General features: G+C 41.5%; 1 protein-coding gene across 3 annotated transcripts in view; it reads left to right on the top strand.

Annotated features, from left to right (window-relative positions):
* GRAP2 (GRB2 related adaptor protein 2) overlaps positions 1-26,224 on the top strand; it is a 150,480-nt gene that overhangs the window by 62,611 nt on the left and 61,645 nt on the right. The window contains exon 1 of one of the 3 annotated variants that reach the window (XM_075573739.1): positions 19,834-19,944. The exons of the other annotated variants lie outside the window; for them this stretch is intronic. The gene's annotated coding sequence lies outside the window, so the exon portion shown is untranslated. Of the gene's footprint in view, positions 1-19,833; positions 19,945-26,224 lie in introns of those variants that run through there. 3 annotated transcript variants of the gene reach the window in all.

Below are 26,224 nucleotides of genomic sequence, written 5' to 3'. Positions count from 1 at the left end.
AGGGCAACAATTACTAATAACCAGCTTTTGGAAAAAGATTAAAACACCAAAACAAGAAAGTGCTCCACCATCAGTCTTGCAATGTTTATCAACTGTTTCACAACTGCCACAGCCCACACCCAGTGCTCCTGAAGTGGCACAGCCCACACTTAGTGCCCCTGAAGTGCCACAGCCCACACCCAGTGCCCCTGAAGTGCCACAGCCCACACCCAGTGCCCCTGAAGTGCCACAGCCCACACCCAGTGCCCCTGAAGTGCCACAGCCCACACTTAGTGCCCCTGAAGTGCCACAGCCCACACCCAGTGCCCCTGAAGTGCAACAGTCCACACCCAGTGCCCCTGAAGTGCAACAGCCCACACCCAGTGCCCCTGAAGTGCAACAGCCCACACCCAGTGCCACAGAACTGCCACAGGCCAGTACAAGTCATACAGTTAAGGCCAGAGTACTTGGCAGAGGGAAAAGGCAAACACAACAGCCAACGAGCAGGCCTGTGACTCGCTCTCAAAAGGATAAACAAAAATAAATAATCACATTCACTAAATTTGTTGGTGTCCTGGTGTTGTTTAATGCAGACTATTTCATGCATAGTGTATGTATGATCATGTACAGATGCTTGATAACATTCAAGTATGTCCTTGTACACATGAATGTTTAGAAATGCTCACTGACTGAATGAAGGCATATTTGATAACATATGAGTATGTATTAATCTTCAGTTGATTAATGGTACAACATTATTACACACTTAGCATGTTAATGGAAGATGACATTCACTTAGCTCTTGTTCAAGATGAGATGTATGTAGGTTATTTTGGTAATGTAGATAGTCATTTCATGCTAATATTAGTGTCATACAACTTTAAGTAAGTACCCATAGAACACCATAAATTTTTATGTTATGTTTTCTGGTGTCTTAACTCTGTTAGACATTACTTACCTTAATCTTCTTTCATAGTTCATAATGTTGACATGTGATCATGTATGATTTTTGGTTACAATAACAGATCTGTCAGTGTGTATGAATATATCTGTAGTCTCTCTGTATCTCTATCTATATATGTATACACACACACACACACACACACACTGTGTGTGTGTGTCTGTGTATATTTATATATATATTAACTGATAAATATATATATATATATATATATATATATATATATATATATATATATATATCTGCCACTGTTGTCAGCAAATAGGCCTTGTGTTAATGAGATATAAATGTTAGGCCACTTGCTAAAATAATGGAATCAGTATGATTGAGCCCCTAATTCACTCAGCTGTATTTAACTTTGAAAATGATTACAACAAGGCCTACTTACACACATCAATGCCTTTAGTTTAGCACTCTATATATAATATATATGTAATCTGAATGAACAGTACAGGCCTTCATGGCTGCAAAGAGGCCTTGTTTGCTGTTAAATACAACTTCTACACAGCTGAATCAATTAGGCCCTCAAACATACTCACCCAGTAATGTTATAAACTGTAATGAAGTGTTAAGACAATTAAAACAAGGCCTGTTTGCACACAAGGGCTTCAATGTAGCAACATATATATATATATATATATATATATATATATATATATATATATATATATATATATATATATAGAGAGAGAGAGAGAGAGAGAGAGAGAGAGAGAGAGAGAGAGAGAGAGAGCAACGGTAAATATTACTGTATGTTCATTTGCATGTCTTATATATATACACACACACACAGACATATATATATATACATACTATATATATGCACACACACAATATATAGTTAATTATATACTGCTGCGGCCGAGTTTATTCGAGCATTTGCCCGTTCTCGGCCGCAGCAGTAACCTGGCGCGCGCAGAGGGTGCCGGGCGCGCGCCGAAGACACGGAGGAGCGCCCTCCGATCGGGGCTTTCTACCTCCCACTGCCGGGTCCCCCAGAACCCCCTGCCGCCGTCCCCCACATCGCGGGACACCAGGGCTCCCTCGGGGAGCCCTGGACGCGCGTGCAGGGGGCGCAGGCACCCGATGACGCGTGACCGCGCGTCGATGACGCGCGGCACGCCGAGGGAGTGCGGCTAGCATGCCGGGGCATCCCCAGGCTTGCGGAGCTAGCCGCACTCAAATAAAATGTGCCGCCTCTGTATAGATATATATAAATATATATCAACATATATATTTATCTAATTATATATATATTTATATAGATATCTATATCTATGTATATATCAAGAGAGACAAACAGAGACAGTCAAAGAGAGAGAGAAAGAGAGACAGAAAGAGAGAGAAACAGAGAGAGAGAGAAACAGAAAAAGAGACAAATAGAGAGATGTGTGTGTATGGTTAAATCAAGCTAAGTGTAAGCAGAAATCTGTTCATCATAGCACTGTAGATGATTTCACACACATTGTTATTCTAATTAAAAGAGTCAAGTTGTTTTACACATGTTGATTGCCTAAGCCGAAAGTAAAGTTTCGATTCCTGTGAAAAGAGTATCTGACACAAAGAATTTTTACCTGACATACAAGCAGTATATCACTGCGGGACCACTGTGTCCATTATTATAATATGTGTGACATTTGAGTGCTAATGATAAGGGGTTTCTTTCTGATCAAACCTTTGACAACACTGATATTACTGTGCTTATACCCTTTGCAGCACCTGTCATTTACTATAGATACAATAAATACATATGGTGACTGCGGTCTCACTCACGTATTTAATACAAAGAATTTCAGCCAATTATTGTAACAAATTTCTTGTGGGAGAAAACCTAGGCGTATAACTGCTAGGTTGTATTATAACCTTGGAACAAACCGCGAAGATAACATGTAACTATTCACACATTCAGCAGACATCCGTATGCGTTTAACTTAGACACTGTACACTTGAAGAGAGAAGAAATGGCAGAAGCTTCCACATTGCACAGCCATCCACGTAAATCATACAAATTTATGATTTATGAAGCAATCGAATCAACGCCAGAGAAAAGGGCAACCGTGGGCCACATCAATGACTTGATCCAAAAGAAATATCCATACTACCAAGAACCTGACAAACAACGACATTTTAAAACTTCTGTACGATTCACTTTATCCGCAAATGAATGTTTTGAGCGTGTCCATGATCGGCAGATCAACGATATGGATGCTGGCATGTTGCGCCATCTTTTAAACTTACCATGGAACATGGAACATACTGTATCTTCTGTTAAATAGCATATTTTTGCCGAATACCAGTTACACTGAAGCCGCACCGACTGTCGCGTCTGCTGATATACCTGCACCCTCCATTCATCAAGACCAGATGCAAGATGGACATAACTACTATGATATGTATCCAAACTTATATGGGCAATACCAATGTGGATGTGAAAACAACCAACAACTGTACGTACCTCCGGACGTCTTGTTAGAAGAAGCCACTGCAGATCCATATGACGCCCTCATGGAGATGTGTGTGATTCAGGATTCAACGGTTGCCTCAACCATGGATGATACTGTTGTGCCTTCCTGGAGCGAGCAGTTGCAGCCAAATCAGTTTTGACTTCTAAAAGAATGGTAAATACAAATCTCGTTATGCCTTTACTCAAATTATATATGTGTACATTAATAATATACACCATTTGTAATCCAAATGAGTGTATACAGCTTAACATTGCAGACAGCCTTACATGTAGCGTGCACAAAGACATTATTTCCTATAACAATATACTACATGACGAACCATTAGTACACATTGGTGATGGAGTCCTAAATCATAGATGATTATCGCTTTTAAAGTATCATTTCAACATGTTACACTAACTGTAACACACACACACACATCTCATTGTTTAGCATTCAACATATAAAAATAAAGTGTCGCCCACATATGACGTGGGAACCTGGTCATGTCCCAAGGCGTCCTTAAAAAGGTTACCGATGCAAGCCCCACCCCCAACCGACGTGCGCGCGTGAAACAGTATTGGCTGTGCCCGTAGCTTATTGTTACGATCAGTGCAGTGTGTCATGCGCGCGCGTCGGTGGGGCGGTGCGTGCACAGCGCTGGAGGCCAATGTTCATTCAGTGGGAGGGGTGTTTGCGTGCATTTCACGGTGCCTTAACATGACGTCACACGTATTTTGTTCGCTCATTGGCTGATCGTCCGTTTTTGCCGTGGGCACACGTCCGTTTACAAAGTTTAGATATGTACGTGTGTTGAAGTGAATTTGTTTCGCTTCCATATCATAACTTTCAGCCATGATATGCATAATGCTAGCAGCACCATGGAGGGACATGTATTGAACGCACAGCGTACACATCGTTTTGCGCATGCGCTAAGACTTAGTCCACACATTCGTGACGTGCGCGCGCAACAGATGTTGTGCGCGCACATTATTATGTATACAGGCACCGGAACAAACATATCAGTAGTAATGCCAGCAACGCTATTATAAAAATGAGACAGTTCACTATCTGTAGTTTTATCCTTGCAGTTTAAACATATACGTAACTTATGCGTGAATATCCACAATCATATAGAGATGTGTTAAGCGTTGTCATGCTGAGACATAGTTAAATGTGCAATCTTCGAACATCATGTGTTTGCTGTATTTCACAGATGTCGAGGATGAATACATGGGACCAATGTATGATTTCAGATGGGCCAATCGTTATATTAGATGAATCTGACGACTAGCGAACAACTATTATAATAAATATGTAACAATGCTTTCAATGATTGGTGCGCAGATTAACAATCACTACATAATGTTATCCTATTGTGCAAATATTTACTATGCACTTAATAATCATAATGATGTTGCTAAGCACTGAAGTTAGAACTTATATTGATCTTTTTTTTTTTCTACTAACATTATATGTATTGCCATGTGATATATGCAACCAACATTATCACTCAGCAAACACATTAATCTACTATATATTATAATCTCGCGTGTGACTTGTCAAAGAATGTAAATGCTACATAACAACTCGTAGACATTGTAACTGAACGTACACAATAACAATAGGGAGGTGATAGAAACTGTTTTGTTGTGTGAATGTTATATTATCACCTAAGTTGTAGTGGTAACCTAACATGCCTGAGCTAATGAATGTTAGGTACAGATCATTAAACCATGAACATTTGTGTGTACATTTAATTCACACGAGTAACTATAGTTTAGTGTTATTAGTAAATGTTCAACACATACATAGCTAAGTGAGGCAGATGATAAAAGCGACATTATTATGTTGCTTTATATTATTTCTGGTCGAAATACATGCATCACACAAAAACTACAACACACACACACACACACTATGTTGCTGAAATGTGTGCGTATGCAAATGTCCACTTCATTTATGTTCATATGTTGACAGTAGTTATAAAGGATCATGATCATTATGAAGAACTAACGTGAATGAAATAAAAATTTGATTAACTACATTGTCATTGTGTTTAATGATTTAGGAAAAGTTAAGAATCCAAAGAACGATACTTTGGAATGGTGTTAACATTTTGACAAATGTTAGATGAACTTCAAATCAACACACATCTTTCACTTATACATACACATGTGACAATGTAGTAATCAACATGAAGATGAAGTGAGACAAGAACTAATCACATACATTGCAATGTTAATGATGTTTAACACATTTGGGTCTTTTCATACAAACATGCATTGAGTGTTAACATCGCTCATGTGCATGAATGAATGTTATTACGTTGCCAAAATTACATGTTATGTCATGTACGTAAGGATTTGAAAACACACTGCACAATAACCACCAAGTGTAGATAAACACACGGACACAATACAGAAACGACATGTTTCAATTGTCACATCTTTTTCATTACGTTCTCTTTATACATCCTGTAACTATACCTGTATAGAGGTTTGCACATCTTATGACAGATGTGAGTTCAAATACATACCATGAGCAGTCCTTGGAGTGATATACCTTGAAAAAGAAAATATGAATGAATATAAATCATTGTCAGGACATGTTCATTAAGGTAAGCAACACACAGAAGTGACAATTTCGTATGTGATATGAAACATTATCTACAATACGTCAAATATGATCTTAAATACACAATAGTCTACACATCATTGTGACACACATGTCACACTCCAAAAGAAAAATTGTATGTAACCATACTGCACTAGCTATTGGCTATCGACATAGTAGGTTTCTTGTGTATGCATAACCAAAAATAGCATACGGAAAATATAGATTTAGTACACATTATTTCCTCACGTACACACAACACCTTTTAGTGGTAAGAAGTATAATACAACCTGTTGATGAATGACATACCGGTGCCACATGCAATTGTCCACACAGCAGAGAAGAGAAAGGTGTGAGAACCATATTCATCTGTTTCCTAAGTGAATGGTATTTGGACACATGTATTTATCATTACAATGAATTAATACATCTATGTAGTACTATGAACTTATATGTATTTACTTACATGAAAAATAGGTGTTTATGACATTCCGACGTGTCTCCACACCACTGGCTGTTTGCTCAGTGTCAGCTGGTAAATGTACGGGATGCTCCTCCTCCAAGGCCTGACGTATGTCGGTTTCTAAATTATTGCGGAGTGCCAGATTGTGCAACATGCAATTATAATATCTGACACTTTAGCAGGTTTATATTGAAGTGCCCCACCAGTTGTATCTAAACACCTAAATCGTGTCTTGAGAAGGCCAAATGTTCTCTCTATGACGGATTGTGTAGATATATGTGCCACGTTATACCTCTCCTCTGCTTCACATTGAGGGGTCAACAGCCACGGCCTAATTCCGTATCCTGAGTCACCTATAATCCATCATGCACAAATATGATACAATTTGTGTTAACATTATTACATTCAACAGTTCATAGAAAAAGTAGAGTTGTTTGTTAACACATCATAATATGTACTCACCCACCAGCCAACCAGGTCCAAAATAGCCTTCTTCGAAAGAATGGAAGACTGATGAGTTTCTCAAGATAGAGGAATCGTGACTGGAACCAGGGAATTTGGCTACCACATGCATAATCTTCATCGTGGCATCGCATACCACCTGTACATTCAGGGAATGGTAGTGCTTACGGTTGCGGTAAGCATGCTCACTCTGACTAGGCGGGTTCAAAGCAACATGGGTGCAATCTATTGCACCCATCACACACGGTATCCCGGCTATGGTATAAAAGCCATTCCTGACTTCCAGCCACTCTGTGTGCTCTGTAGGAAAATGAATATAATTCCTAGCGTGTCTATTCAGTGCACATAGAAACTGGGTAAAGGCCTGCGAGAATGTAGATTGCGAGACCCCGCCCACTATGCCCACAGTTGTCTGGAATGACGCGGAAGCAAGATAATGTAATGAACACAGCATTTTAACAAGCCCAGGGACTGCACGACTTCTGGCTGTCACAAAATCTAAATCTCCCCGTATCTCTTCATAAAGAGCTAAGATTGCTGCAGAACTCAAACGACAGCGATTTATAATCTCCTCCTCACTCATCCCATCTAACATGGTTCTCTCCCTGTACGAACGAGGACGAGGCACAACTTCTCTCCTCTCTCTTCTCCTCTCATCTCCTTGCCCTCTCCCTCTCCCTCATCCTCTCCCTCTCCCTCTCCTGTCCGCGTCCCTGTCCCTTCCTTGGCCTGTGACATCCTCTCCATCAGCAAGCCTCTCCTCCAATAGAATCTTCCTCCGTCTCATAAACATTCGCATCATTTTCAGGTCTGTAGCTGTCAATGCACTGGTAATTGGCCTCCTTTAAATACCTATGTGATGATGTCAGGTGACTTGATGAAGTGCAAGGTGTTACATTAACATATCCAAGTAGTTAACTCCAAACGGGTATCCAGAACGAATTATATGGATTATTTATGTGTGTTCACCAGGCAATCATGATATTTGACAATCACATATACAAAAAGCTAAGTCGCCGGCGCTAATGAGTTAAAGTCCACAGTACTATGATCCAAAAGACAGTCCTTGATGGAAAAGACAGTCTTGGCAATGGGTGGATTAACCAATACAGTTCAGAGTGTCTATGATGGTCTTCAGAATGTACTCCAGATGGTCTCTGTAATAAATAAAAAAGACACACCAATTGCGCAGTATGTAAAGAACCACAGCCCTGACTAGGATGGAAACAACCCTAACTTACAAGAAAAGATCTTGTGCAATCAAGGGAGAGAATCTGTACTGTGCTGCGTGTCCACCTCGACATCCACGAACCCCACGTGGTTGAAACGGGGTGATTTCCCTTGTAAAGATTGTGGAGATCTGTCCTGCGCTTCCGTGTGCGATGTGGCAAACTGTATTGCTGTCAGTCACTGGGGTAGCGCATGAGGGAGCTCCGCTGGGCCACGGAATTGACCGGTGCAGGGGGTTGTTGGTTGCTTACCTCACCTGCATCTCCGGTCTGGGGCCTGCTCACCTCCGCTACTCCTGCGTGCCACCGTCAGAGGGAAATCAGGTAAAGATGGCGGATTCCGGCGCAACTGCGGATGACTGACTCAGAGAGGCTGCTGGGATACTTCAACAACTTTATTAATCCAAACACACAAGGGCTAACACCGCATTCTCCCCCTCAACGCGTTTCACCCTTAGGAATAGGGCTTCGTCTTGGAGTGGGGAGAAGCGGATGCTGCCTGCTTAAGTACAGAAAAGCCCGCGAAAACGGGAACATATATATTAAAACATTAACTCCTCCAATGCCTATAGCTGTTACATATGATGTCAATCAAGTAATCAGTACTCAGTACTTATATACATTGTTGAACTTATGATGATATGTTAGCATTTTGTTTATACATATACATAAAAAATGCCATTTGAACTCAGGTAAATCATTGGAGAATTAGATAAAAAATGTAAGTAAAAAGTGGCTGCAAACACTGCTAGAGCCTGGTGTGTATCCAATAGATTTAAGCTAGCAGCCTATATTGATTGTGCATAAGTTTCTACTCAAACACATATTATACATTGTAAAAATAAATAGACAATGTAAATTATTGGGCTGATTAGTGCATCATATATTGGGCTATGACCAGGTGCTGAAAGAAAGAGAATGGGAAAGGGAAGAGATGGGAGAGAGGGGGGGGTGGGAGGGGGGGGGGAGGGGGGAAGGGAGGGGGGGGGGAAAGGAGAGGGGAGGGGGGGGGGGAGGGGGAAGGGAAAAGAAAGTGTGGGAAAAAGTCAGTGAAACATAGTCGCAGGGGATAGCATATAGACTGTATACCCTTACGCTGCGGGCATTATATCTCAATCTTAAAGAATAAAAGAAAAAAGAAAAACTTTTAAAGAAAACAACGTAGATCCCAGTCAATGTTAAGTCCGTTGGGCTGTAGAGAACCCAGTGTATGTATCCAGTGTGCCTCTCTCTGATGTAAAATCCTTAGTCTATCCCCTCCTCGGGGTGGTAACACTATATGTTCGATGGCACAACATTTAAAATTCTCCACAGAGCCCAACGGACATGCATTGAAATGCAAAGGTACCGGATGTGTAATATCGTGTTTTTTAATTAACCTGAGATGTTCCATAATGCGGATTTTAAGGACTCTACTGGTTAGTCCTATATACTGTTTGTTACAACCGCATTTTATGAGGTAAACCACGAAATTAGTCTGGCATGTTATAAACGTTTTAATGGGGAATCTACGTGTTTCATCATGATTTGAGAAATGTTTAGTCTTAATCATATTTGGACATATTTTACAATGCCCACATTTGAACGAGCCAATTAGCTTTGGGAACATAGACCTACTAGTACTGTTGCGGTTGGTTGGTTTTAACATACTGGGCGACAAGAGGTTCCCTAGAGTAGCGTATTAGGGCGTATCAAAATGCCCTAGACACCAATAGAGAACAACTCATAAATATGAATGTTCGTCAACAAATAAAGGTCACACAAGGAGATGACATGGGACCCCCTTTCTTCATTACTAATTTTAGTGAGCAGGCCAATTGCATTAAAGCCATTATACGTAAACATTGGACTACTTTGTCTTTAGACCCTCTTTTGGCTAAACTGGTCAGTATGGGCCCCAAAGTAGTTTTTCGCAAGGCCGCTACTCTAGGGAACCTCTTGTCGCCCAGTATGTTAAAACCAACCAACCGCAACAGTACTAGTAGGTCTATGTTCCCAAAGCTAATTGGCTCGTTCAAATGTGGGCATTGTAAAATATGTCCAAATATGATTAAGACTAAACATTTCTCAAATCATGATGAAACACGTAGATTCCCATTAAAACGTTTATAACATGCCAGACTAATTTCGTGGTTTACCTCATAAAATGCGGTTGTAACAAACAGTATATAGGACTAACCAGTAGAGTCCTTAAAATCCGCATTATGGAACATCTCAGGTTAATTAAAAAACACGATATTACACATCCGGTACCTTTGCATTTCAATGCATGTCTGTTGGGCTCTGTGGAGAATTTTAAATGTTGTGCCATCGAACATATAGTGTTACCACCCCGAGGAGGGGATAGACTAAGGATTTTACATCAGAGAGAGGCACACTGGATACATACACTGGGTTCTCTACAGCCCAACGGACTTAACATTGACTGGGATCTACGTTGTTTTCTTTAAAAGTTTTTCTTTTTTCTTTTATTCTTTAAGATTGAGATATAATGCCCGCAGCGTAAGGGTATACAGTCTATATGCTATCCCCTGCGACTATGTTTCACTGACTTTTTCCCACACTTTCTTTTCCCTTCCCCCTCCCCCCTCCCTTCCCTCTCCTTTCCCCCCCCTCCCTTCCCCCCCCCCCTCCCACCCCCCTCTCTCTCCCATCTCTTCCCTTTCCCATTCTCTTTCTTTCAGCACCTGGTCATAGCCCAATATATGATGCACTAATCAGCCCAATAATTTACATTGTCTATTTATTTTTACATGTGTTTGAGTAGAAACTTATGCACAATCAATATAGGCTGCTAGCTTAAATCTATTGGATACACACCAGGCTCTAGCAGTTTTTGCAGCCACTTTTTACTTACATTTTTTATCTAATTCTCCAATGATTTACCTGAGTTCAAATGGCATTTTTTATGTATATGTATAAACAAAATGCTAACATATCATCATAAGTTCAACAATGTATATAAGTACTGAGTACTGATTACTTGATTGACATCATATGTAACAGCTATAGGCATTGGAGGAGTTAATGTTTTAATATATATGTTCCCGTTTTCGCGGGCTTTTCTGTACTTAAGCAGGCAGCATCCGCTTCTCCCCACTCCAAGACGAAGCCCTATTCCTAAGGGTGAAACGCGTTGAGGGGGAGAATGCGGTGTTAGCCCTTGTGTGTTTGGATTAATAAAGTTGTTGAAGTATCCCAGCAGCCTCTCTGAGTCAGTCATCCGCAGTTGCGCCGGAATCCGCCATCTTTACCTGATTTCCCTTGTACTTGGTGGTGCCCTCAGGAATCCAGCATGAGCCGCCACAGCAAGCGTGTAGACAAATGAACACAGCATAGTGTAAAAACGTACTTATACTTTATTACATAAAAACAAACATACTACCAACACTTACAATTCGTATTGGTAGCGAATGTGGCCAATGGATGCCGTCCGCAACCTGCTTCACTCCGGCTAAATCGGGGGACCCACACAGTCGTGCACTACTCACCGATTGATGACGTCAGCAGCGCGGGTCACTCTCGAGCGCCGGAAAGGTTCAGCAGTGGAGAGGCATACACGTGGGATACTAAGCTCCCCCTCCCTAGTGCACGACTGTGTGGGTCCCCCGAGTTAGCCGGAGTGAAGCAGGTTGCGGACGGCATCCATTGGCCACATTCTCTACCAATACGAATTGTAAGTGTTGGTAGTATGTTTGTTTTTATGTAATAAAGTGTAAGTACGTTTTTACACTAGGCTGTGTTCATTTCTCTACACGCTTGCTGTGGCGGCTCATGCTGGATTCCTGAGGGCACCACCAAGTACAAGTGAAATCACCCCGTTTCAACCACGTGGGGTTCGTGGATGTCGAGGTGGACACGCAGCACAGTACAGATTCTCTCCCTTGATTGCACAAGATCTTTTCTTGTAAGTTAGGGTTGTTTCCATCTGAGTCAGGGCTGTGGTTCTTTACATACTGCGCAATTGGTGTGTCTTTTTTATTTATTACAGAGACCATCTGGAGTACATTCTGAAAACCATCAAAGCCACTCTGAACTGTATTGGTTAATCCACCCATTGCCAGGACTGTCTTTTCCATCAAGGATTGTCTTTTGGATCATGGTACTGTGGACTTTAACTCATTAGCGCCGGGGACTTCGCTTTTTGTATATGTGTATGTTATGTTAGATTTGGAACTGTCTATTGTTTGCTGTCCCCTTGGCAGCTGTTGTTTCACTTATTGTTATATCACGCACATTTTGTTTGATGTTAACTATCACAATCGCCAATTGGATCCAGCGCTGATAGAGAGCGTTATTAGTTAGTTTGTAGTCTATGATATTTGACAATGATGTAACGTTAAGCTTTGTACAAGAATTTATTCGCAAGTATTTTTGGAATGTGTAATGCAGGTACCACTTCTGAACGCAACACTCAGTGATCTCATTAGGATACAACCATGACATTGACGTTGAAAAAGTACGTTGCAACATGTCTAATTTGGCATGTTATTGTCACATGTTCACATGAACTAATTGTAATGTGCATATGCATAATTTATGCCATCAGGATCCTTGCTATTGATTATGTTTCAATCGTGTAAAAATGAGTAACTATTATAGATGTGTGTATAACTTAGCATGAAGTGATTCTAATGCATTGTGTACAATGTAAACATGCAATGTTATTGAGTGTCCAATTGCGGACGTCATCAAAAGAGGGAGGTCACAAAGTACATGTAAACATAAAAACAAACAGCTACATTTACATTTGATCATGCGTTACACATTCAAAGCATTCTCTAATGTATACCAACATTAGTATACGCTGGATCTGTTAGATGTGTGAAATCTGTTACATCATATAATAAATTGAAGCACACTTAAGTAACATGTTTCATATTATGTGACCTGTTCCTTTAAGAGTTTACTATAGGAGTTTCCCTTGACACATCATAACATTAAGACTAATGTGACACGCAAATCATCATAACATTGAAAAGTACAATGTTGTGCCAATAATAAACGTAAGCGTTGACACGATGAAGTGAATAACATCGACACTGTAATGCCAAGCACATTTTTATTATGAGCATTAGAACGTAAACACAACTATAATGTTATAAGTCCCCGCTTCATTGACTCCATTGATGTAGAGATGAGCTATTTTTTCTAAGTGCCGTCCCGGCAACCTTGCCGATCCTTCTCCCCTCCAACTTGCCAACTTTAGTTGGCGGGACCAATTGCCGATGAAATCTCCATTTTTGTGTGCCGATCAGCACCGATAAGCTGATCGGGGCTACTAGAATACAGCCGATTTCAAAAAGTGCCAATAAGTGCCGATAAGTGGGTTATCGGCAGCCGCATGCCGATAAATTTTTATCGGGAAGAAAAAATGCAGATTTTGAGCACTTATCGGCGCTTACTGAATCTCAAATCCAAATTTGGCGAGAAAATGCCGATAAAAGCCTTATCGGCGCTTACTGCATGAGGCCCTATGTCTCTCCAGACCCTACCTGTCAGTAGGGGGAGTCCATCTTTGGCACTGGTAACAGACACCAGAAGTACTAACTGCTTCCGGATCTTACCAAAAGGCTCCTCTGCTGCTAACCCCGCCCCCACCCTCCGCTGCCAGGCCAATTATCTCCTCTGCTGCTAACCCGCCCCCACCCTCCACTGCCAGGCCAATCATCTCCTCTACTGCTGACCACGCCCCCATCCTTATCGGCTGCTGCTGCCAGGCCACTCCTCTGCTCTCCTCCCAGGCAGCAGCTGGGGGTCGACAACATGCAGAGAGCCGCAAGTAGGAGCAGTAAGGAGCAGTAAGGCCTTGAGTATACTGTACCAAGTGCTGCAAGGCGGTAGCGCTATTCTGTGTCAAGCAGCATCTTGACTATATCAGGGAGGGAGAGCAGAGGAGGCTTGGATGCGTGGCCATGAGCGGTTTTGCCTTGTTTGTGGTTTCGCGCAAGCGTTACAACAAGGTAGGGAGTGATGCATTGTAGAGGCCAGCGGCAGGATGTTCAATACGTCCTCTAGTGTTTCCATGCTTCGTAATTGTTGTCCTGCCATTGGGTTCTTGGCTAATTTTCCAGTTCTGTCGCCACGAGAGCAAACACTCCCCATTTTTCATCTGGGCTTGTGACCGGCTTTGGCTGGGTTCTATCACCTAGAGGAGAGAATAACATATCTTGTATGGGTGTGGAAGGTAGGCAGATCCATTTACATGGATAGAATGGAATATGTTTCAGAAAGACACCCAAAGAGGGTATTTTCAGTTACAGTACCGGATAGTACTGACACTTTGGTACCTAAGCCAGACCCTCAGCATTACTATTAGATAGTAACTAAGTTCTCCGGGTTGCAAGGAACCTGGGTCCTTGTTACTGCAGTAATATGATTGTTGCTTCATATGATGTTATAATGTACTGTGTTTTGAAGGAAAATTGTGTGTGTCACCTATGCTGGAATACATATCAACTGTGTATCATGTGATAATACTACTGCTGATAAACACTATTGTTATGTTGTTATGTTCCAAGTTATCTGATGAGGGATGGTACACCAAATATTGGCTCCAAGTGGTAGCCATTGGATTCCACCAGAGGGAGAGTGTAGCCATGGCTGTTTTCTAGCACTATTCTGCCCTCACTGGCATACAAGTTCTGGTAAGAGCAGGCAGTGCCAGTACCAATTATGGGTTTTCCCCACACAGGCAGTCCCTTGAGTGACAGGGGAGGAGGTGGAATTAGGCCTAAGTTTTGCCCAATCCTGGGTTCAGTCCTAGTACCTTCTCCCTACTGTACTTAAGGGAATTGCAACCCCAAATTCAGTAGTGTCTCTACCATTGAGAGAGACAAGCTATCACGCAGGACTGCTGTGTACTGGCAGGCCCTGATCCTGTTCCCTAAGGGGGAGAGTGAGTGATTACCTTTTCCCCTGGTCCTGCTAGAAGGCTGGGGAAGAGCAGGGACTGCTGCTGGGGCCCTTGACCCATATGGTGTGTGATCTTACTGGGGGGAGAGGTAACCGTTTCTACCATAGGAGATTGCCTCCATATATCTGGAGCTTACGGCAGATGGAGGCACTGTGTACCATGGAGTTAATGCCAGGTATATACCCCAGAAGCCTGTCCTGCAGTTCCCACAACTAACGGCGGACAACTCAGCATTCTGTGAGCCAACAGGTAGCATGCATCATACACCTGGTAACAAGGGAATCTCCTACAGGGTGGGGGAAACACCGTTACATAGACAAATATAAAGGACCAGATGTTCCTATAATATCCAGAATGGGGTAATACATTCCAAAGAGCTAGGGTAAATAGAGATGCATGTTAGTACATATAATAATATATATAAAATATATAAAAATGGAGAAACATATAAAATTCGTTATAAAAATTTATATTAAAATATCATATATTGAACAGCTATAATAATAGCATGTTCTTGTATAGCGCTGCTAGTTTTATGTAGCGATATACAGAGACATTTTGTAGATACAGGCCTGGGACTGAGGTGGGAATGGATAGAAACGCCACCCACAGCTATGAGGGCGGGTCTGGAGTGTAGGTTGGTTGATGTAGCCTGGTCAGGGTTGGAGAGGTACGTATCGTCTTTATACTTGCCAGGGTCTGGGTAGGAGAGGTCCGGATCGTTGGAGGTACTATTAGGTGTAGTCGAGATTGGAGAGTGGAGAGTGGTCGTTGTCAGAGTGCCGAGATCAGGGTTGGAGAGGTGCGGATTGTCAGAGATAGTCGAGTCCAAAAGCAAAGCCGGGTCGGTACACAGAGCAAGGTTCAGCAAGGCTAGGCAAGACTGTGGAAGCAGAGATGAGGAGAACAGCAACGTAACAATAACTATGCTCAGCCGATGTGCCAGTGGCACAGCTGAGAATATAAGGAAGGGAGGGACCAATGGGTGGAGTGGCGGAGCAGAGGCGCGTCCTCAGCGGGAGCGGGGATAGGCAGAGGTGCAGGAGACAGGTGCAGGCTATGCGGCTGATTGAGTCTGTTGACGTGTAGCTTGTGCGTGTTGCGCATGTGTCACGTGCGTGCGCCGTTAGTGCGTGAGCGCAATCTGGAGGCGGGACCCTCCGCCTCCGTCCTCGGAAGAGAGCCGGGTGCGCGCCTGCGCGTAGCGCTGCTGAGAGCAGATCCCGAGGACGTGCCGCCAGGAGTGGGGACCGTGGAGTTCGAGGAAGGTAAGACGTGAGCGCGCCGAGGGCAGCGTGACTCCCGGTTCCTTACAAGGTCACAAGGAGCTGAGACCAGGAATTGAACCAGGTTCCCTGCTTCAAACTCGGTGCCAGTCAGTGTCTTTACTCACTCCTTCTCCTAGCAAAATTATACCTCGGGTGAACGTAAAGATAATCAGATTAGAAAATCACTAATATCAATATCAATATTGAGTCCTGCAGGTGTCAATTTGCTCAACTGGTGAATCCAAAAGGTCTCTGTTTTTATTAACTCTAAATCCCTACTTCCCCTCTCCAGTGGGGTAGGACATGTTCAATGCCCATGTTGGTTATTCCTTTATGATCCGCATTGTGTACGATAGAGAAATGTTTTGAAACACTGTGGGTTAGCCATTTCCATTTAATATTACCCACGCGTTCCAAAATCCTTTTCCTGAGTGGGCGAATGGTCTTTCCCACATATTGGAGACCACATAGGTATTCCAAAAGGTAAACTACAATTTTGTCCTGCAATTTAAATGCCTATTCACCTTAAATATTCGTCCTGTATTTTTGGACTTAAATCGCTCAATATTCTGGGAGCTGAAACTGCAAGATTTGATACTTTTGCAGTTATAAAATCCTTTTGGAGATTTAACCAAGTAGAACTTACCCCCTCTTTGTCTCTCAATGCACTTGGTGCTAGCTTGTTCTTTAGGTTTGGGGCCTTTCTAAAGAGCACGTTTGGTTTATCTGGAATATCATTCTTTAACATGTGCCAGTGCTAATTTAAAATCTTTTTTATATTTACTGTCTCCCTGTTATATTGTGTGACAAATGGCATTTCAAGTAGGTTTTTTTTTATGATTATTGTAACTCAGAATAGATTTTCTATCTAAGGCTATTGTCTTTTCCAAAGCAGTCTCTATATTTGATTTAACGTAGTTCTTTTCTATAAACGTATTGGTCAATATCTCTGATTGTTGTAGGAAGACGCTATTATCCATACAATTTCTTTTAATCCTCCGGTACTGTCCAAATGGGATATTCTGTATCCACTGGGAATGATGGCAACTTGATTGGAGGATGTAATTATTACTACCTACCTCTTTAAAGTCTTTTTCTTGATTCGATTTTCCTCTATATAAATTGTGAGATCAAGGCAGTTGATCTCCAATTCACTAAAATTTGCGGTGAATTTCAAATTCACTGTGTTCTCATTCAAGTGATTCCAAGAAGAACGAAGCGGTGCAACTCCCACGCAGGTATAAACACTCTATATTGTCTAGGAGATTTAGGACATTATTGGTGTCTTTCAGGTATGATCTTTGATTTTTAACGAAGCTCTGGAGATAACTATCAATGAATTCTGCTAAATTCGAAGTCATAGATTCTATGCCAGAAATTATAGGCTGGCCAGGGGGATTTAATCTGTCTTTAAGTATTTTTTGATAAAAAAAATAGAACACTGGCATCCTTGGGTGGTCTATGACTAAGAATTTAAATTCTTTCTCATCGAGGATACCTGCAGTTTTTCCTTCATTTAATAACTGTTGCAATTCTTTTTTGAATTTTCAGTGGGTCAGATTCCAAATTTCTATAAGTCATGGCATCACCTAGTATTCTATTAGCTTCTTTCATATAGTATGTTTTATCCATAATAACTAATCCTCCCCCCTTATCGGCTTGTTTAATAACCAAGCTCTTATCTGCTGATATCTTTTTCCTCTTTAGATAAGTTGTTACAAATTTACTTTTTCTCGTTGTCAGTGACTCCAAATTTTTGTTAATAAACTGAAAAATGACATCCAAATGATTCACATACAGTACAGAGAGCACCCGCACAGCTGAGCAATGAACCATGGTGAGGTGCTAACTAGGTAGGAACATGAATGTATAGTAGAGAAAAGGAAACCTAGTATATAAGCACTCTGTCACAACTAAATGTATAATGATTTTGTTAAAATACTTTATTGATAACCAATGAATAAAAAAAGGGGGTGTTTAAAATAAAATATATATCAAACAGCACGTGACTGTATCATTTGTAACATAACTATGGGTAGTTAGGTTGATTGTACATATGGAGATCCTTGATTGATATTCAGGATCTTGTGCTATACATATAGCTGCCTATAGATATAGGAATGGGGCCGTAGTGGGACCACTGTGTAGATAAAGTCTAGTCCCAATATATATGTATCAGAGCGTGTAATTTTAGACGCGCTATAATAGTAGACAATAATAAAATTTATTATAGGTAGTTACACAGATCAGATCTATCTTCGCAATTGATGCACAGGATTATTAACATATATACCATACTAAGTCTACTATTATAGCGCGTCTAAAATTACACGCTCTGATACATATATATTGGGACTAGACTTTATCTACACAGTGGTCCCACTATGGCCTCATTCCAATATCTATAGGCAGCTATATGTATAGCACAAGATCCTGAATATCAATCAAGGATCTCCATATGTACAATCAACCTAACTACTCATAGTTATGTTACAAATGATACAGTCACGTGCTGTTTGATATATATTTTATTTTAAACCCCCTTTTTTAATTAATTGGTTATCAATAAAGTATTTTAACAAAATCATTATACATTTAGTTGTGACAGAGTGCTTATATACTATATATGCTTATATGCTTATATACTAGGTTTCCTTTTCTCTACTATACATCCAAATGATTCCCCTTAATATAACTGAGGAAGAAGGTAGACATCAGTTAAAATTTTGAATGTCTAAAGGCTTACGTTTCTGTTTCCGCATTTGTATCTTTAGTGTGCTCTATTATTGCACCTCCCCAGTTTCTTAGTTCTGCTTCTCTACTTAGAAAAAATCTTTTAACGGTTAGTGTTCTTAAAAATGTATTAGCATCTATAAATAGATTAAAATGATTTGGCCCCATCATGGGCACAAATGTGAGCCCCTTTGAAATTACCTTATTTTGGATTACTGATAAAGTTTTACTGCTTAAATTAAAAATGCTTTTTACTGCCGGTATGTCCTTTTTATCCGTCCTCTTTCTTCTTCCTCGTTTCCCTCTGACATTCTCCGTTTTCTTATGCCTATGGGCATCTCAGACTGCAAGAATGGTGACTTGCACCTGGATGGCATGGCGCTGACTCAGATAGCCTGGAGTTTTCACCAGAGCTTAGAAGACAGGCTGGCCAGATAGCCAACTGTCACCTGAGCCATTTAATTACTATGCAGCTGGCTGTATGTGCTGTTGAACTGAACAGGTGCTTCATTGGACTCGTGGGAACATGTTGCTTCTTTTGAAGACACGCTTCCTTTATTCCTTTATTAGATGGCCATGCTTGCCTAGTACATTGGTGATCCATGTTAATATCATACTGCTGCTTATAAATGTATTCCAGAATTCAACAAAAGACACTGCGGTTAAAAACCAAGGCACTGGATTGCTCCCTGCCTCACTCAATTTCCGTTGTACTTGGGTATCTATAGTGTGAGGGTAGACTTGTTGCAATGCATTCACTTCCTCCCAGAGTAAGGGATTCCGCTTCAGCTACTGAAAACAGAGACGTGCACTGGTGAGAGGAAGCACCGAGCAAAAAACACCCTACAAGCATTTGAAGATAGTGAAAGATAAGTAAGAATATGTTAAAGCAAATTAATTACAGTACTGGGTCTACACTTTAGAAAACAGATTTTTGTCTTTTTTCTTAATTTGGGAAATACTTATATAAAATGTGCAGCACCATGGTGTCACTGGCCAGTGAATTAGCAGCAAGAAACACATTGAAGGGCAGGTCAGACACTTTCAAGTGATTCGGAGAAGGCACACCGACCAGCTCCAACTGGTAAGGGCACTGGTCAAAATACTTTTCTATCCTCTACTGGAAGTGAATGAAACACATTGGAGGAGGGCACTCCCTGTGTTATTCTTACTCTGGATCTAATATGAGGTTTCTCTAAAGAGTCCTGCATTAAAAACATTATGGGGAAGGACTGTTCTCTATGACCTTGCAATGCCTTAATAACTGTCTGTGTGCTCACAGGCATTAATTTGTCTATTGTTATTATCCAGTTACCAGGACGTTTCACATAGTCCATCTGAATTCATATTACTGATTGGGACTTTTTAGTGACTCTGTTCCCCCTCAGGCTTTGTCTCACCATCACGGTGGTTGTGTCATTTCCACAATTTTATTGACCGCATACTCTAGGTTCGCACATATATTGTCTTATTAGATTTATTTACAGTATTTATGTTTGTTTGTCTCCACCCTTCTTTTTTTAAGGTTTTTATTTCTCTGACGACTATCAGCCCTTTGCAATAAATTGCTTGCATACTTTCATTCCCCCCTTACGAGTTTGTGGAGCGAGCGCGCATATATATATATATATATATATATATATATAGCAACTTTAAATATTCCTGTATATTCATTTGCATGTCTTAGACAGGTCTGCAACCCTGTCTTTCACCATTATCACCCAGCACACAGCACTTCCACTGCAGCAAGGGATTCTGGGAAATGAGATGCAAATGAGCACACAGTGCCACCTTTTATCTCAAGCTCACATTACATGAGCAACCCTTAGCCAATGCATGCTGCTTTAAACACAGCTTTTAAGCAAGGGCTTGGGAGATGCAAAGCCAGTAAACCCACTCACAGACATGTTTCACCCTTGATGGGTATCATCATTGTGAGGTTGGTTGCTGGCATTTGTTCAAATGAGATAAGAGTCGGTAATCACCACACTTATTAAGGTTATGGTGGGTAAAAAAAGTGACTAAAACCCTCCACAGTAAAGCATAAAGCAACTGTAAATATTCCTGTATATTCATTTGCATGTCTTAGACAGGTCTGCAACCCTGTCTTTCACCATTATCACCCAGCACACAGCACTTCCACTGCAGCAAGGGATTCTGGGAAATTACATGCAAATGAGCACACAGTGCCACCTTTTATCTCATGCTCACATTACAATGAATATACAAGAATATTTACAGTTGCTTTATGCTTTACTGTGGAGGGGTTTAGTCACTTTTTGTACCCACCATAACCTTTATATATATATATATAAATATATTTATATGTTAGAAAAAGAGATGACCCCGCATCCATGGGACAAATTAAGGCAACTCTACAACCGACAAGAACATTTAGATGTAGTCATCTGTCGGTGGTGCTATAAGGGCATGAATTATTGCAAAAGAAAAGGAAAAGAGCCCCAAAGAAAGCACTCTAGTATGCCTGACAATACAAAACCACAATGTTTATTGAAAAAGTTACAGAACATAAAATAAAAATTAAAGCACAGAAAGTTTAAAACAAGGCATGGATCCCCTGAGAAGTGCAAACTTGATTGACCCTCAAATCAGGGAGTTACCCTGAAAGACAATACAGAAGTCTAAATAGACATATGCATGCTGAAGAGTACCTGACAGGGTGTAAATTATGAAGCTACTAACAGACACAGAACGGTGGCTAGATATGATGACTGATGGACTGAATAACAGAATGCAACAGTCTCCCTAAATCTGGGGACGGATGTAAAACATTACAATAACAGCAGACTAACTGTGAAAAAACACATAAATAGTCAGGAAAAGCACACCTTGGTCTGTAGCAGCAAATAAGTGATACTTCACCTCATGTCAGGTACTCAGCACAGTCTGTGGAGGAGTCAAAGAGCAGAGCTCACAGCACATGAGTATGTCCTAGAGAGAGGACAAAACAGGGGATCCTGCCAACTGGACCTGCTCCTACGCGTTTCGGCCTTAGCCTTCTACTGGGAGTGGTACAGTGGGCAGTGTGACATGCACCTTAAAAAGGGATTTAATTAGGCTAGTGATTGTGGGCACCTGTAGTGTTTAATAGGTGGCACATATAGTAGGGAGTATGCTAGTTCATTAAGCATACTGTGTCATGGAGGCATCATAGGCCGAGGGCCAATAGTAGGGATATATTTCCTAAGCTCCTACCCATAAGAGGGCAGTTCTGGCAATTTAGTGTCACAAACGGGGTACTGCGCATGCGCATGACGTCATGAGCGTGCGACTAGGCCGAAGCTGTCGCCTGTAACGCGTCATTTGGGGGCTGGCTTAAAGAGGAAGCATTGGAAACTGTTCCTGTCTGGATCTAGGGCACTGAGGGCAAAAACGTGCATCACGGATGCAAATGCGCATGTCCGTGACGTCATACGTCAGCGTCCCCGGCGCCCTGCGCTCAGTCATCAAGGAAATGGCAAATACTTCTGTTGTTAGTAGACTCTAAGCTCCTGACTGCGCATGCTTGCCCTTAGATGCCAATAATAGCGCGATCTATATGGTTTGACTCATATCCAAACGTGACATGCGCAAATGCTATGTATACACCCCACTGATCAACAGGAGAATAAACTTGTCTTAAAGGGGCATTGCCAATTGTAAATAGAATACATGAATAAGCTTGTCATCAGTCATATATGGTCACAGAGCAAGACAATTAGGTTATCAATCACATATGATTAGTGTTTCAGTTGTAAACATAGCATTTGTTACTAATAATACTCCTTACACAAAAAAAATTGCATAAACATACATTTAAACAGAGACTGGATAACCAGCTGTCAAATCCCCATTACGAGGGTATTTGTGCTGTAAAAGATATTTTTGCTCAGGAATTGCATGATTTAAGCATCCTATATGAATAAACCCTTGAGTCAGCAATATAGTATTACAATTTTTCAAAGGAGATCTATATATATCTGTCTCAGATCATACTGAGATACGCTTGTATCTGCCCAGTCACTTCTCATAAGAATCCTCATAAGAGATCATAGTTCATACCTGTGACAATAAAGATGGTAGTATGAAGATGTACATAACAAAAGGTGTATGATTATAATCCTGAGATGTTTATAACTTCTCACAAGAAAAGATATTTTTTCTGTCCTGAACATAGTCCCAATTCATGATCTGTACTTAACCATACAGTCTGTAATGGAGTCTTGATAGCATGATGGATTGATATCCACGTTCTCGATTGTCCTACAGTATATGATGCACACTCACGATCAAAAAGAGTGTGTGTAATGAATATTCTCCTTGATATAGTGTTAATTCATGGGTGATCCAATGTTGCCAACTCTTGGATGATGTAATGTTCCGTTCGTGATGGTCCTCTGTGACAGCCAGTGCTCTTTTTGTGGATAAGGTCGTTATGCAGATTGCGATGTAATGTAGCTCAAGTCCCAAGTTTTCGCTGATTCTATGCGGTGCAAACCCAGGACTCTGTAAGTGAATACGGGCAGAAAGAGAGAAGCAAAAAGGAGGGAGAGAGGGGAGTGCATGAGATTCTTATCACTACAGTTTGAACACAGAAAGTTTTAGCAAAATGTGCATCAATAAAGGGACTAAAGTTGATGTTCAAAGGAACATCGCGAAGCCCAGGTAGTCGTTCAGGCCTCGTGGCATCATTGAGTCCATTTGGACGATCCACCTGGACTCCCTGCGTAACAGTGCCCTTTCCAAATCACCACCCCTCAATCCAAGGCTCACTTTCTCTATTGCAAATGCCTGTAACAGGGTCATATCTGATGCATGTGTCAGGCAGAAGTGCCGTGCAACTGATGTTATTTTCTTAAAGGCCAAAAGATCTTTGGAGGCGTTTTTTATATTTCTCACGTGTTCGAGAATTCTAAATCTTACTTCTCGTGTGGTCATCCCAATGTAGGGAAGACCACAAGGACACGTGAGGCAATAAATCACTCCTTTAGATTTACAACTAAGACAATCTTTTATTTTAAAGTTCTTTGTCCTGTTGGAGTCTGTGAACACATCTGTCTGACACATATACCGACAGGCAGAGCAGTTTTTACACTTGAAAAAAACTTTTCTTTTAGTCGTGGAGAGGAATGTATCCTTTGAAGTGGGAACAAAATGACTTGCCACAAGCTTGTCTCTAAGATTTGGAGACTTGCGACTCGTCATTGTTACCTTGTCGCCCAGTTTCCTTTTAAGGTCAGGGTCAGTCATCAAGATTTTCTAGTGACTTTGCAGTGTCTGGCGCAACTGATGCCACTGTTTATTATAAGTGCCAATAAACCGTATTTGATGGTCTAATTTATTTTTTGGTTTAGGACACAGCAACATTTCCCTGGGAGTATTAAGGGCTTTCTTATAACCCTTCTCTACACATCTATTGCTATACCCTCTCTGTGAGAATCTTTCCCTCATCTCTCCTGCCCTCTCAGAAAAACCCCTTTCTGTAGAAACATTGCGCTTCAAGCGTAAGAATTCACTAGTGGGGATGCCTTTAATTTGATGTTCCGGGTGGAAACTAGAAGCATGCAGTATGGCATTAGTAGATGTCTTTTTACGAAAAATGTCGGTGTGTAATGTACCATCAGGCCCAAGATTGACATAAAGGTCCAGGAATTCTACCTGTGTCTTGCTGCAACTGAATGTTAATTTAATATTCATGTCATTGTGGTTGAGAACATCGACGAAGCCCTTGAACCCGGCTGCTGTCCCCTGCCAGAGGATCAGCACATCGTCGATGTATCTCAACCACAGTAACACATGTTGGGTGAATTCCACATTGGCCTCAGAGAACACAATCTCCCGTTCCCACCAGCCCAGGAAGAGGTTAGCATAAGAGGGGGCACACGTGGCACCCATTGCAGTGCCTCTCTTCTGCAAATAGTACCTGCTCCTGAAGATAAAGTAATTGTGTGTGAGAATAAATCTCAGTAACCTCAGGAGCAGGTCCATCAAGCCAGCGGAGACATTCTGCATGGATAAATAGAACTGTGTGGCGCGCAAACCATCCTCGTGGTCTATACATGTATAAAGAGACTCTACATCACAAGTCGCAAGTAGTGTATTATCATCGACTGTGATGTAGGCCAGGCGCGCCAACACATCCATTGTATCCCTAATATAGGATGGCAGAGTCTCCACTGACGGTTGTAGAAAAGAGTCAATGAATTGGCAAATGGGCTCACATAGCCCCCCTATGCCCGCTGCTATGTTTACAACTGAAACACTAATCATATGTGATTGATAACCTAATTGTCTTGCTCTGTGACCATATATGACTGATGACAAGCTTATTCATGTATTCTATTTACAATTGGCAATGCCCCTTTAAGACAAGTTTATTCTCCTGTTGATCAGTGGGGTGTATACATAGCATTTGCGCATGTCACGTTTGGATATGAGTCAAACCATATAGATCGCGCTATTACTGGCATCTAAGGGCAAGCATGCGCAGTTAGGAGCTTAGAGGCTACAAACAACAGAAGTATTTGCCATTTCCTTGATGACTGAGCGCAGGGCGCCGGGGACGCTGACGTATGACGTCACGGACATGCGCATTTGCATCCGTGATGCACGTTTTTGCCCTCAGTGCCCTAGATCCAGACAGGAACAGTTTCCAATGCTTCATCTTTAAGCCAGCCCCCAAATGACGCGTTACAGGCGACAGCTTCAGCCTAGTCGCACGCTCATGACGTCATGCGCAGTACCCCGTTTGTGACACTAAATTGCCAGAACTGCCCTCTTATGGGTAGGAGCTTAGGAAATATATCCCTACTATTGGCCCTCGGCCTATGATGCCTCCATGACACAGTATGCTAATGAACTAGCATACTCCCTACTACATGTGCCACCTATTAAACACTACAGGTGCCCACAATCACTAGCCTAATTAAATCCCTTTTTAAGGTGCATGTCACACTGCCCACTGTACCACTCCCAGTAGAAGGCTAAGGCCGAAACGCGTAGGAGCAGGTCCAGTTGGCAGGATCCCCTGTTTTGTCCTCTCTCTAGGACATACTCATGTGCTGTGAGCTCTGCTCCTTGACTCCTCCACAGACTGTGCTGAGTACCTGACATGAGGTGAAGTATCACTTATTTGCTGCTACAGACCAAGGTG

Source organism: Ascaphus truei, chromosome 17 (assembly GCF_040206685.1).
Source record: "Ascaphus truei isolate aAscTru1 chromosome 17, aAscTru1.hap1, whole genome shotgun sequence".
NCBI classification, from domain to species: domain Eukaryota; kingdom Metazoa; phylum Chordata; class Amphibia; order Anura; family Ascaphidae; genus Ascaphus; species Ascaphus truei.
Note: the sequence above shows the minus strand (reverse complement) of the source record. Positions and strands in the feature narration are given on the sequence as shown.